The sequence below is a fragment of the Camellia sinensis genome, chromosome 14, assembly GCF_055761805.1.
Source record: "Camellia sinensis isolate YWXY chromosome 14, ASM5576180v1, whole genome shotgun sequence".
NCBI lineage: Eukaryota > Viridiplantae > Streptophyta > Magnoliopsida > Ericales > Theaceae > Camellia > Camellia sinensis.
Genome location: NC_138974.1, coordinates 142,513,937 through 142,529,942, shown reverse-complemented (window position 1 = coordinate 142,529,942; position 16,006 = coordinate 142,513,937). Strand labels below are relative to the sequence as shown.

At 39.8% G+C, this 16,006-nt stretch overlaps 1 pseudogene; it reads left to right on the top strand.

Annotated features, from left to right (window-relative positions):
• Positions 1–9,046: 9,046 nt before the first annotated feature.
• Positions 9,047–14,979, top strand: LOC114299144 (uncharacterized; annotated as a pseudogene).
• Positions 14,980–16,006: the final 1,027 nt, after the last annotated feature.

The following is a 16,006-nucleotide window of genomic DNA, read 5'->3' as shown; positions in this document are numbered from 1 at the left end:
ATAGATACATAACTATATGAATCGAAATCAGTCAAAAACTTCAATCGGTAAAGAAAACAAGCACAATGTCGAAGAAATCTACAGAAAATTGAACAAAGATTATGATATATATATATATACATAACTATATCTACATGTATCAAAATCAATCAAAAATTTCAATCGGAAAAGAACAGAGAATAATCTGAATATCGATGGGAGGCGAGGCAATGGTGAGCTGTGGTGGTGATGGTCGACAGTGGAAGATTGACAGACACTGTGGTCATGTGCGATGCTGAGATGAGAGGCGGTAGTGATTGATTTTGTCTGTGTGTGTGTGTGTGTGTGTGTGTGAGAGACAGAGCAACAGAGAGAAAGAACCGTGTGAATACTAACAAATTTGGGCAAAAATTTAGGCACCAATATGAAATATTTCCCACTAAAATTTCGAACGCATTTGCCGATTAAATTTTTAATGGCCAAAGATAAAAATTAATTTTTTATTTTTCACTAGGCGACTAAATAATTTTAATAGTCAAAACTCACTATTTGGTGACTAAAATTTTATTTAGTCGCTGAAAATAGATTTTTGCGACTAAATTTTTAGTCGTCAAAGATAAAAATTAATTTTTTATTTTTCATTTGACAACTAAATAATTTTAGTAGTCAAAACTAACTATTTGGCGACAAATTTTTTAGTCGCTGAAAATAGATTTTTGGCGACTAAGGTTGCGTTTGGTAGAGTTTTATAATTATGATTTGAGAGTATGAGTTGTATTTTGCAGAATGCCTTAGGCACTAAGTTGACTTTTAGCACGGCTTATCATCCTGACAGTAAAACGAGGATCTCTATCTGAGACGACCGTCACTGGGACCCCGTGCAACCTCACTATGTCCCGAATGTACAAGTCGGCAAGATGATCTACCGAATCTCTCACGCGCATAGGAATGAAGTGCGCCGACTTAGTCAACCGGTCTACAACCACCCAAATAGCATCACTACCTCGCGGAGTCCTCGGAAGACCTACAACGAAGTCCATAGTGACATGCTCCCACTTCCACTCGGCAATAGGCAATGGTTGTAACAAACCCGCCGGCCTCTGATGCTCGGCCTTCACTTGCTGACAAGTATGGCACTTAGACACGAACGCTGCCACATCTCTCTTCATACCCCGCCACCAAAACTGGCGACCCAAATCCGGATACATCTTAGTGCCTCCTGGATGCACCGCAAGGCGTGAATGATGAAACTCTCGGAGTACCTCCTCTCGACAAGACTCCGACACAAACAAACGGTCTCGGTATCTCACACTCAGGTCGGGATACACCGTCAAACACTTCTCAACTTTCCCACCGGAAATCTTCTCACGGAGGGATTCTACCTCAAGGTCCCCCCTCTGAGTCTCTAACACTCTAGTCACAAGTGTAGGCTGTGCAACAACCGAAAACAAGGCCGCAGCCTCAACGGATTCACCCAGAAGTAAATCAAACTCCCCAAGTGCACCCAACATCTCCCATTCCCGGATGGCTAAACTAGCGATGTCACCAACAGATTTCCTGCTAAGGGCATCGGCCACCACATTGGCCTTCCCCGGATGATAATGCAACTCGAAGTCATAATCCTCAATAAACTCCATCCACCTCCTCTGCCTCAAATTCAAGTCTTTCTGTGTAAACAAATATTTCAGACTCTTATGATCCGAGAATACCTTGAACCTCTCACCATAAAGATAATGCCTCCAAATCTTCAAGGCAAATATCACAGCTGCTAACTCTAAATCATGCGTAGGGTAATTCTTCTCGTGAATTTTCAACTGACGTGAGCCATAGGCAACTACTTTTCCTTCTTGCATCAACACACAACCCAGACCCTCTCGTGAGGCGTCACAATAGACTGTATAACCCAACCCTCTCTCCGGAATAATCAAGACTGGAGCGGTGGTCAGTCTAACTTTCAACTCCTGGAACGACTTTTCACAAGTCTCACTCCATACAAACTTGACTCCCTTCTGAGTCAATCTAGTCAAAGGTGAAGCTAACCTGGAGAAATCCTTCACAAACCGACGATAATACCCAGCTAACCCCAGAAAAAACTGCGGATCTCAAACACACTCTTAGGCTGTGCCCAATCTTGCACTGCCTCAGTCTTGGATATATCAACCGACACTCCTTCCCCAGTAACTACATGGCCTAAGAACTTGATCTCTTCTAGCCAGAACTCACACTTCCCAAACTTAGCATAAAGCTTATGGGCTCTAAGTAACTCAAGCACCATTCTCAAGTGTTCCTTGTGCTCCTCCTCAGAAGGTGAATAGATAAGGATGTCGTCCACGAAGACGACTACAAAACGATCTAAAAATTCCCGGAATATCCGGTTCATCAAATCCATAAAAACTGCCGGTGCATTGGTGAGCCCAAATGGCATCACCAAAAACTCATAGTGGCCATACCGCGTACGGAATGCCGTCTTCGGAATATCCTCCTCCCTGACTCTCAACTGATGATAACCCGATCTCAAGTCTATCTTCGAGAAACAACGGGAACCCTTCAACTGATCGAACAGATCATCTATACGAGGCATAGGGTACTTATTCTTAACCGTAGCCCGATTCAATTTCTGGTAATGTATACAAAGTCTCAAAGCACCACCTTTCTTTTTAACAAAGAGGGCCGGTGCTCCCCATGGCGAAACACTAGGACGTATATAGCCCTTATCTAGCAACTCCTGGAGTTGGATCTTCAACTCAACTAACTCAGCTGGGGCAAAACGATAAGGTGCCATAGAAATCGGCGCCGTGCCGGGCACTAAGTCAATAGAGAACTCAATCTCTCTGTGAGGTGGCAAACCAACAAGGTCCTCGGGAAAGACGTCCGAGTACTCACAAACCACCCGTGGCAACACAATCTGGGTCTCATCACACTCACTACTCAAAAAGCTAGCAAGTAGACCACTAAGCTCACTCCGCCCTCGCGAATCATACCCCGGCGGCAAAACACTACCAACCCGGTCCCCCAGAAAATGAAAACACTCCCCGCTCACGGTACAACAAGTGACCCTCTGGCGGTAGCAATCAATAACTACCTGGTATGACGATAACCAGTCCATACCCAAAATGACATCAAAGCCCTTCACGGGCATAACTACAAAAGGAAACGGAAGTCTATGATCGGCGACCCCTATATCACAACCCCTGACACCTTGTTTCAAGATCAATTCACCCCCAAGAGGTGACACTACACAAATAGGAGATGCTAACTGTGCTAACTCCAACTCCAAAATAGATACAAATGCAGCAGACACAAAGGAATGGATGCACCCGTATCAATCGAAACACTAGAAACCGAGTTGCAAAACAAGAAGGTACCTCTCACAACTGATGGTGTCGGCACAAGATCCTGCGCGGTAACAGCGTACACGCGCCCAGACGACCTCTGATAAACCTGCTCACCCCTAGGAGCATAAGATTGCTGCACCGACTGGGACGATGAAGCCCCCTGATTGGCCCTCGAGGCCTGACCCGACTGAGCTGGCTGCTGACCCTGAATCTGCCTTAAACTAGATGCACCAGGTGTGCCACCCAACTGCGGGCAATACCTCTTCATATGCCCTGGCTGACCACACTGATAACACGAGAGTGGCTGGCCTCTACCCTGACTCTGGCTCTGAGATCGAGCCGAAGATGATGCTGCTCTCTGCACTCCTCCCCTCTGAGGACAAACTGGAGACTTATGGCCCAACTGGCCACACTTGAAACAGGTAATGTCTCCCTGACTGCCTTTCCCCGAACTAGCACTCGGCACAGGAAAAGTCGATCTAGAAAAGCTACCCTGAGACTGCTGAGGATTAAAGCCCTTCTGTCTCCTACCATCACTCTGACCATCCTGACTCCTCTTGGAGCCCTTCTGTCCTTCCTCCTCTTCCTGCATCATGATTTCCATGTGGGCTGCAGCATCAACCATACGCCCATAATCCCGAATCATAGTTCCCCCAACTCGCATCTTGAGGCCACGCCTCAATTTCTTCTCAAACTCGATACAACGGCGTTCCTCAGACGCCACCAACTCAGGTGCAAACCTGGACAAACTAGTAAATGCAGCCTCAAACTCGGCCACTGAAGAACTCGACTGCTTAAGCTGGCAGAACTGGTCTCTCAGCTTCTCCCTAACTGCTGGAGATAAGAACCTCTCCTGGAAAGCATTCACAAAAGCCTCCCATGTACCTCCTACACGACCCTTAGTGAACTTCCACCACTGACCCGCATCCCCCTTCAGCTGGAAAGATGCCAAGGTCACTTTCAACCCCTCGTCTTCGATGCCAAGCATCTCAAACGTCTTCGTTGTCTGTTCGAGCCATTCATCTGCCTTAAGCGGCTCTTTAGGATCACCCACAAATTCATCCGGGTTAGACCGGAAGAACTCCCTCTTCAGAAAGGAAGGTCCTGCATCTGCAACAACAACCTGAGCTTGGTTCACAGCTCTGAGAATGCCTACTAACTCCCTGAATGCCCCTGCTATTTCTCGGGCTAGAGCGCCCATAGCCTGCTGGCCTACTCGCTCGGCCACATTGGCCTGGCCAATTCCCTCCTGAACTGCCGGAATCTCCTCTGGCACAGGCACCTCCTGCCTACCCGGCCTACCACGCCTACCGCGTCCTCGTCCTCGTCCTGACATCCTAATAAGGGAAACAAAGACGTTAGCACATTAATAAATGTGCCGAAGCAAAACACTCGCGTCCTAATGCATTGGACAACAATAATTCATTCCACGTAAGCACATAATCACATAAGCACCTACGAATTTCATTCCTGGATGATGATAGTCCCGAAGCGTTACTATAGTTCCGGTTGGAAGCAGCATTGATCAAGTGCCTTTCCAACAAGACTACTAGAAACTCAAAGGTCCAACCAACATCCAGAGAACTACATTCCATACCCACATAGTCACATAAACATGTTATCATGTAAGCATATAACATTACACTAAGTCTCTAACAAACGAAACGAACCCATTGTGATACTAATCACTTCCCACGTACCCAAAGTATTCAAACCCGGTACGCTCTGATACCAAGTTGTCACGCCCTCAAAATAATCTCACTATCTATATATCATCGACAAGCAATATTTAAAGAAAACAATTTATTAAATCATTCATCAGAGTATTACTAAATAAAAGCATTACATGTAACATCAAATTAAATGCCCTATGGGCTTACATCTTTCCAAGCCAACACTTGGACACAAAAATATGAGTTCTAACTCAAATACACGTAAAGCCCTAGGCTTGAATGTTTACATGTACTATCAAATAAAAACAATTAAATAAAGATAGTCTTCAAAATCCAAAAGCCACATCCTCCCAAGCTAAGTCCTTGGAGGTAGCTTATCACCTGAACCTGAAAATGATGTTCCCATAAAGGGTGAGCCACAGCCCAGTAGAAAAATACTAAACCAAATATAAGCATTGAATAAAGCTATAGCATTCAATAGATGGTTAACCAAGATAATCAATTATGACTTAATACAGTCTCATGACACTAACGTCTATGACATGTTTCAATTCCCATTATTATCAATAAGTCTCAGAACCTGGCCAAACTTACAACTGTGAACTATATAACATATTCACATTACTTCCAATATCAACAACACAGATGAGACTCAGGCTCATATCATAACACTTCATACTTCCCGTTTGATACACATTTTAGTGCTGTATCAACAACATGTAAAAACACTTCAATATAATAAGCACACATAATAGTGATGCTAATGGAGTCCATCCCCTATCTCCTCCCAAACAAAAATCCGGTTTAGAGGTCTATCCCCTATCTTCCCCTAAATCGTGGAGTACATCCCCTATCTCCTCCCACACAATATGCAAATGCAATGCTCAATCAATACACGTATTTTCTGCATTAATTCAATAGTCAAAATTAATGACTTAACCAATGTGATTAGTTTCAGTTATTCCTAATCCACATGCAATGTCTACAACAATCACGACTATCCTCCACCGATAGCCCAAAACAGTTATTTCTAGACTGGAAATAAATATATCAACAATTCAATAGGCGAGTGATTTAAATAATCCAACTATACCATTTAATCAATGAATTCCCCAATTTCATGAATTTAACCAAATTCCCCGATTTCCTTAAATTAATTGTACAAATTAATTTATTAATACAACTAGGGTTTTTCCCAAAATTACCAAAGTGCTCCCAACATATCAAAATACCAAAACTTAGAACAAAACTTATAAGATGGAGTAGGAAATCCCTACCTCGAAGAAAATAACCCGAATGGAGAAGACGGAGATGAATACCCAAATTCCAAAGTGCTCCAAACCACCAAACGTTCAGATTAAATGGAAGCCCTCGACTCACTCTATCTTTGTAATAAAGGATCTGGGGTAGAAACACACTCTAAATAGATCAAACCTAAGAGAGAAGGTGAGTAGAGGGAGAGAAAAGTCGGACCTAGGGTTTTGGAATCAAAAGAGAATGAAAAACTGATTAAAAACCCGCTGCTGCCTATTTAAACTGGACAGGCTCGCTCGAGCGAAGACTTGGTCGCTCGAGCAACCAGACACAAGAAAGCCTCGCTCGAGCGAAGAAAAGCTCGCTCGAACCAAGAATGCAATGCTTCAGGTCTATACTGGACGCAATCGCTCGCTCGAGCGAAGAAAAGCTGGCTCGAGCCACCAGACACAAAATACAACCCTCGCTCGAGCGACCAACCCAAAAACTGGACAGCAACACTTGGTTTCCGAACCCAACCAACCTGAAACAAACCTGCCCAACACATCCTATAACTCCAAATAAGAAAATAAAGAACGACAACAACAATTATACAACGACAGAATCTACGGAACCTAAGTCCGGATACAATAATCAAATGGGAAAGAAAATGCAAGTACAAAATTTAGAGACTAAAATGAAACAAATTGCACTTTTTTGAACCAAAATATTATAAAAATGCATATTTTTTAGACCATGTATATATTTGATCATTTTAGAAAATACTCGTTCTCCTATTATTGATTTTGATCAGCACTGACATCAGGAATTGAAGTGTAACAGATCACATATTTTGGCAATCAAAGTGGAACAATTAAAACATTGAAGACTAAATGTAACAGAACGTATACTTTTGGGACCAAAGTGGCAGGGGTGTTCAAAAAATCAGTGGAACCGGTGAACCGATTCAATCCGATCTAAACCGTTGATTTGGTCCCTTTTTTTTTATTCTAGTTCCGGTTCCAAAAATAGTGGAACCGTTCGAAACGGTCCGGTTCGCGATTTTAAGACTTCGATTACGATTCTGAACCAAACTAAACCGTGATATTTTTATTTATTATTTTTTAATATTTTTATATATAAAAGAAGGGTGTAGAAGTAGTTAGCAAAATTTAAATGGTAAACTTGACTATGGAATTAATAAGTTTCAACCAACTCAACTATGTTAATTATTGTTAGTATTTTTATTATTATAAAATATATAATATATATTCCGTTATATTAATTTTTAGAACTGAACCGAACTGAACCGGTTTTTATGATTCGATTTTAGTCCGGTTACATAACCTCAATAATCCGGTTATGATTTTAATTTTTTTGGAATCATAAGAACTGGTTCGGTTCTTAGTTATTCTAAAACTGGACCAATTCGATTTGTAAACACCCCTACAAAGTGGAAAAATTAAGAGATTGAAGATTAAAATGTAACCGAACGTATACTTTTAATATCAAAATAGAACAATTAAGAGATTGAAGATTAAAGTATAACAAAACGTATATTTTGATAACCGCTAATAATTAACCCAAAAAATAAGATTGAGATGGAATCCAAAGGGAATATTCCCACAATAAAAAAGCAATATACCCAAGGGGGCATTAGTGGCTGTACAACGAGCAGTGCCAGCAGCTCTAATGCCAATTTTACTGAGCTGGTATGGAGGGAAAAAAAAGAAGAAGACACATCTATTACATCAACAGTGGATGGAATCCATTGCCAACTCATTAGTGGTGGCTTTAGAGCTCACTATTTAAAGCTCTAAACCATTTTTCATTGTACAACTTGTACTAAAAGTAAAATACAATATGATATCTAAGGTGGAAAATCTTTCAATGCGACGGTCCTATCGTCCATTTGTGTTGACGAGTCGTACAATTAAAAGAAATATTTTTTAGAGAATCGTTACATATGAGCCACATATAAAAAAAACTAAATCGATGAATGAAATTACATATAACAATGATCACCATCGTCTTCGAACACGCAAACTTCTCATATGCGTCATTGGACATGTTTGACTTAGTGATTATGATAAATTACCCTTTTTCATAACTAAGGAATTTACTAAACTACCCAAAATTTACTAAACTACCCAAAATTTTCGACACCTCCATCAATGCCTCAACAAACCAAGCCACTATCAACTTCCTAATCATAGCCATCAAAGCTGAGCAAGTTAGCATAGATAATAATCCCAAATACAAAAGAAACAAGAACTACCCAAGTCCAGTGGGCCCGTTCAAGTTGACTCTACAAGGTCAGTGATTCAACCCAAGGTCAATCAGTGTTAGTGTCGCTTAGTACACCAGTCAGAAGAAGGCCTCGCAACGATTCAGATGGAGCTCCAAAATTAGATTTGGGCAGCCCAAGAGCCAAGAACCTGCAATGTAATGCAGAAAGCAATCGGAGTACTGTGCGGCCAGGGCATCAACAGTATCCACGGAGAAACCAATGATTCAAGTCGAGCACAAGTATCTATAAGTTTATTTTTACAGAAAGCCATCTCTTTTTTATCTGCAACACCTTCTTCTCACTCACTGACAGAAAATGAATACTTCGATATCAAGCATTTTAATTGACAAACTTGGTCAAATGAAAATTGACAATCTCAATAGTCTCGTCACCTTTTCGATCCGCAGGGTTGACTCTTGCGGTTTCCATGGATACCTATAGGCTTGGGTGGGCCTGAATAATTTTTTTTTTTTCTATCAAAATTTTATTATTTTACACTAAAAAAGACATTAGGCCTTGGTCCGGACTTCAAAATGATGGCCCAGGCCCAAGGTCTTGGGCTAGGCTTTGGCCCAAGCCTAAATGGGCTAGGCCCACCTCAGTCTGCCCACAGACCGCGGGTTATTTTTACACTCCTGGTCATTATTTGCTGCAAATTTGCCTTTTTTGAGGCTCTAAAGATGTATGGCATAAAGAATGATTGGATTTCTCTACCTCTCATGCTTGTAGATGGGGACACGTGGTCTATTATGCACAACTGGGCTTTACCAACCAAGTCCTTCATGGAGTTCGTAATGTTTTCTAGGTTTGAAAATTTGCATAATTAGTTACCTCTATGGGAATGCTTATTACGATTTTCTAACTCAATAGGGATTTAAGAGTTCATTGACTTTGTGAAATTGTTGGTATGGGTGTGATGTCATTTGCAGAATGTTTGTAGATGCATTGGGTGCACAATTCTATGAAAATCACCATCAAAACGGTCGTTGTTATCTAAGTTTATCCAAGGTGAATTTCTTCTACTTAAACAAATACATTTTTGTTCTTGCAAAATTGTTATGATCTTACCACCCTTTCAAGTTAGTTTGCAATGAAGTTTATTTTATAGGAATTGGAATAATGGTATATTATCTAGCAGGACAAGCATTGTTACTCTCAGGTGCTTGAGCTACTCATAAATGTGTGGGCATACCATAGCTCAAGGAGCATAGTATATGTGAATCTAGAGACTGGAATAATGCAAGAACAACACAAGTTGAAGAACCGGAGGGATCAAATATGGGTCAAATGGTTCTCATATGCCACCCTTAAGAGCATGGATGAGGACCTGGCTGAGGAGTTCGATTCTAAACACCCTATGAGACGATGGTTGTGGCCATCAATGGGTGAGGTCTTTTGGCAAGGAGTGTTTGTGTCACGACCCAAACCCCCCCTCCCCCCCTAAAAGTTTAGGTTATGACCGGCCTGCATTCAGGCCTCAAAGACAAAATTTCAAAACTATTTATTCAAATACGTGGCCTTAAGCGGAAGCAAAAAAATAGCAGAATGTCCATTGAGCAGTGCTTACATGCCAGGATCATTAAACAACATATGCAGATGATTCACATACACAGTTTATATATACAAGTATAAATCATGTACGCTAGCAATCCAAAAATTACATATCCATAAATGTCTAAGCAACAAGCTTCAAAAGACTTAATGAATGTGGACTCAATTCCAAAAAATAAAAGGCTCCACTTTTAAGGCTAAAGAAAACTGGTCCATCCAAAAGTTTCCTGAGGCTAACCTATGGCTATCCTCTAAGCTGATCACCTACATAAACATATATAAAAATGGAGTGAGCAAGGCTCAGTGAATAATAATAATGTAAAAAGGTTCGGGTGAGTAGGCATATGTCTTGGAGAATATTTATTTAACGTATGCATGTCCCCTTCGTCACATTCCAAAAAGGCCTTGGGCCCACATAAGACGGAACGGCCTAGGGCCCAACATGATGCACAACGGCCTCAGGCCCAACATAATACATAACGGCCTCGGCCCAACATATCAACAGCTGTTCTGGACTTTATAAGGTAGATGGAACATCGGCATGTCTCTATCTCCCTCGGCCTTAGAGCCATTAATCATAAAAATTCATATCATGGTAGGGTAGATGGAATATCGACATGTCTCCACCTCCCTCGGCCTTAAGGCCACCATATATAATGGAAACAAAACGACCTTAGGTCCATTTCATATGCCATTGCTTATATTTGTACCGTTGCTCAATTGTTTCCAATCACTTGTAATTTGTTTAACGTCTACCACTCATAAGCAAAATTACATGAATCATAGCACCATTTATCCCAAATATCATTTATCCCAAATATGCCATTCACAATCATAATGCATAAACCATAGCATAATTTATCTTGAACATGTCAAGCACAATCAAGGTACATAATTCATAATAAAAAATACATAAATAAATATATCGTTACACTATTATTACTCACAGTGGTTTAGTTGAGCGACGGTCGCTTCTCGCAAGTGACCTACACATGGCACATACACAAATGGATAAGCCACACATTTTTTTTCTTAAAGCCACACATTCTTTTCTTAACTTCCATTCCTTAATCATTTTTCTGTTTCGTTCAATTCTTATTTTGCTCTAAGCTTTTCGGAGGGATTAAATACACATATTACCAGATTTAGAGGATAAAAAAGGGTAACAGAGATTGATAAGATTCTTCCCCAATTCCCACATATGTGGAAGTCCTTCACCGCACATGTGGAGAGATGTCCCACACGTACGGCCTCACATGTGCTTTTATTTCAGAATGCAGAAGTTGCTTCCCCTGTTTTCCGTACGTGCGGCTGTGAGCCTTGCACGTGTGAACCTCGCACGTGCGGCCATGGGCCCCGCACGTGCGGTCCTGGGTCTTGTTTGAGCAGTTTGAAAATTCATCAAAATCAAGTTGTTCAAATGCATTTCTAAGCTCAATTCAAGCAACTTCACTTCAACAACATGACGTGTGATCAAAACAAACATGAAACCTAAACTGAAGGGGATCATAACTCATTTTAATTTCTCATATATAGCTCTAATTTCCACATTTCCTCATCTTCTTCATCTTTTCAAGATATATATCTACAAACATATATACAAATATATACATATATATGCAAGAGTTCAAAACATGCCAAAAACTAAAGATAAAAAGGCAATGACCTGTAATCTAACTCAAGACAATTCAAAACACAAGAATCAACCTTTAAATTAGCCAAATCCAAAGATTACATCTTCAATTTCATGAAATTGGTTAAGTTGAGATCATAACGCAAAACCCTAACTCATATACATGTAAGAAACTTCATTTTAAGACTTGATTCCAAGCAATTGAAGAAATATTGAGAGTATTTGCGTTGATTAACACTTACCTTGAGCCAATCTTAAGGTTACTCTTCCAATCTCCAAACTTAAATTGAATTCTCTTCTTTTCTCTCTTTTCTCTTCTTCTTCTTCTTTCTCTCTCTCTCTCTCTCTCTCTCTCTCTCTCTCTCTCTCCATGGTTTTGTCTCTTAAAAAGCTAAAGATGAGCTCAACTATATAACAAGTCATATGTACTATATAGGCCAACCAAACATAACTTAACGAATCAGACGATATCAATTTTCAATTAAACTGCCTGAATGACTCTAAAAATTCCCATTAGCATATTTATTTACTCAATTTCGGTTTCTGAACTCATTGAAGTCGTTAATTTTAGTTTCAAAGTGTTAAATCTAGGAGGTTTAGCCAAATAGAGCTAATTAATTCATTATGAATCAAATTTTTACAAAACTTCATATAATGTCCTAAAAATCATGCTAATTGTAGACACCCCATTTTGACCAGCCCTAAGACTTGGACATTTTCTTTTGAACACCCGTTGGTGAAAATTGAAATATGCTACTTTATGAATATCTCAGTAGAAAAATCAAATTCTAGCTTTAATCCCAAACCTTACCCATGTGCAACCAACTGATTCTCCATGCTACCCTCAACACACAAGCTCTCTCTCTCTCTTTGCCTTTGTTTTTGTGGAGTGGGTGGTGATATGGTTTTTAAATAAAAAGCACGCACACACATCCACACAAAGACATACACAGCAAGGGAGGAGTTCTCTCTCTCTCAGGGAATAATAAACACTTAATCTCTATCTCTCTCTGTTACACAGTTGAGATTTCAAGATCAGCATGAAAGGAAAGGAGATTGTTGTACACATGTAGAGAATAATGGAAGCTAATTTATGTGACCTTAATCACTTGGACTCTGATGTCCTTTTGCCTCCTCGAAAGTGGCTTCTTGCCGTATTAAAGAAACAGAATTTCGATGCCAATTCTCACCACCCTTCGGCTTCTAGTAATTGCGTGTATTTGACTCCCGTCTTAACAATTTGATGAGATCCCATTTGAAAAACCCTAATATTTCACCTGAGGAGATTATGGAGGCCTCGAGATTAGCTGCTGCAGTTGCAGTTAGGGTGGCGGAGGCTATAAGAGCTGTGGCTGAAGAGAAAGCTGAGATAGCAGCAAAGGCAGTTGTTGCAGCCAAGAGTGCTTTACAATTGGTTGAAACTGTTTCTGAGGAGGCAACTAGCAAAGAAAGATACTTGAAGAAGAACAAGATGAAGAAGCATCTTCCTGTTAAGATGTTGAACAATAAACACAAACGTGCCGAGAATTGCAAGACTGATGAAGAGTTAGCCCGTATGCTGCATCAAGCCATGAATAGCTTCCGGAGAATTTCAAAGAACTCTTCAACTTCTGAATTGAAGAGTAAAAAATATAAAAAACTGAAAAAGGACACCATACTGCTGATGCTGGAGATTGAACAGAAGAGGAAAACGAAGAGTAAGAGCAAGAGGGCCAAACTCAATCACGCCAGAAGTTCTTATTTTATTTTTATTTTTAATTTGAGTGTTTTATGAGGCTTTATTTTATTTTATTATTCCCTTCTGTCTCTCCCTCGGATTTGTAATATTTAAAATGTTGTAATAATTCTCAATCCCCGCTTATTTCTATCCCATTCTTTAAACACTTTCCCTAACTGTACATATGTATATATCTGACATGCCATGTATATCCATGCTTTGCATCCTTATTCATGCCTAGATCTGGCTAAATGTGCATCTTTGTGCTTGAATTGATTCTTACATGATTTTGTGCGCTATCGCATGTTTTGCAATGTTTCACATGTCATGTTTTAGAAGCCAGATCTTTAGAAGCATTCTTGTGTATGTATTGCATTAGGATTTTGTATATAAGATCATGCGTGTTTTTACTAACTTTGTTTTGTAGCTGTTCGTGGAACGTCGGTAAATATGTGAGTTTTTATACTTTAGCATCCCGCTTGTACATAATTTTCTTATTATGTTTAGCATCCTACCATGTGGCTATTTGCTTATGTGATATATCTTTATGAATGCCAGTGGATGAAGGCTTGTTGCTTGAATTAGAATGATTCAATGAATGTACGTTTAAGCCCACTTTGTCAAATGGCAAATTCACAAGATTTAAGCCCACTTTGTTAAGTGGCAAATCAAATCCTTTTCGAAAAACAAACATGAAATTGAATTATTCTAATTCAGGCAAACCAGTCTATACTTGTATGCTTCCCATAATAAATTTTAGGATTTATTAAACAATCAGAACATGAACATATAAGAAAATAAAATTCATATCATGGTTAGTAAAAGCCGATCTTTTGATCGGGTGAGTGGGGGTACTCAATTAATGACCTTCCCCCTTCATACCCAAGGTTCCAAGCCAAGCAATCCTTGGTTACAACGAATAGTGGCCCGGGCACGAGTCACAGGTTTTCTAATTTTCCCAAAATAAATATTAGGTGGCGACTCTGAGATCTGATGATGCAGTTCATTTTTGACAAAATTGCAATAAAATAGATTTTCAATGAAAGTTGCCAAATCTGGACTCTCATCTATGTTTCACATTGCACTCGTGAGACTAGATCAAAGAGATTGAGGGTCCGAACTGTTTAACGCGCACGGGTACCCCCCAGGCATATTACAATAATCATAACTATAAAATCAATTTCGGTTTATCGCATCTCTAAGACTTTCAATTTCAGTCCAAAGGTTGCAATTTCAACAAATTTTTGTGATAATCGACAGATACAATTGATATATATGTAATTCACACATTGAAACATGGAATTTCACATTAACCACATAAACACATATATAATCACACATATAATGAGGGAATTATAGCATATGAGAGGATCGGGTTATTACAGTTTGAGAAGGACATAGATCAAAAAATCCGAGTGAAATAGAAGAAAAGACAACAAAGTAAGGAAAAAATTTTGAGGATGAGGAGACAGCATCGCCAAAAAACAATAGGAAAGTATGTGAAGCCTCCACTGAAGGAAGGGGATGATTCGAACTTGATTGAGGTTGTAGCCAGGCTTTTGAGATAACATTGTTCTAATGGGGTATTATTGATTTTTGAGGAAAGTAGTCTCTAATTTGATGATTCAATTCTTTTTTTTTGGAAATTTACCCCTTCATTTTTTCATTCTTGTCAAAAAGGATGCCTAGGTTTGTATTTTGTATGTGAGGGCTTTTTGTGTATCAGTTGTTGCATCCTTCATGGCAATTAGTGCTTGAAATGTATATGATGCTTTTTCACTTCTCTAGCTAAGACATTAGGAACAAGTAGAGGCAGATAACTTTGTATCTCATGAACATTGTTGTCTACCACAGTAATTTTGTGGATAAATGATATGTTACTCAATTTTGTGGATAAATCATATCTTACCTTTTTTTTTTTGGATACATCAGAGGCTGTGTGAGAAAAATTTTGCCTATGATAAGACTCGAGCTCTTGACTTTTTAGTGAGATGTAATGGTTTTAGCCAATTGAACTACCTTCATGTAGTTAATGACATGTTACTTCATATGCTTGCTTTACAAAAGAATTATGTATCTCGAAAAAGTATTTTTGACATTCCACTCTCTTAGATGGATGTACAAAAGCCAAACACAAAACAACACTCTTTCTCTCTCTCAAGTGATAGGATATTAGAAACGAAACACAAAACTATGCCCAAGCACATTGGTCTTGCAGCCTATGACACATGAACCATATAGCATTGGTGGTACTATAGATATGCCTGCTTGCTTGCATTGATCATGCCTGTAAAGTTCAAAGGATGCAAAGAGAAGGTGACCAGAGACATTTGCAAACTGGAGTTAATCACAAACAAATTTAAGTCAAGGATGGTCACAGAGCATTTAATGGGTCTATCGACCCCTCGGGTCCGGCATCTCGTCCCAGAGCTAAACAAGGGACTACTGAGGGCTAACCTTGATCTCATTGAAGAACTTCGAGAGACCACTAATGTCCGGCTTGCTTCCTATCAACAAACAATGTGTAGACGCGCCCCGGGGGGCCTCATGCTACTACAGTTCGGACTCAAATTATCACGATTCTTAATTTGATCT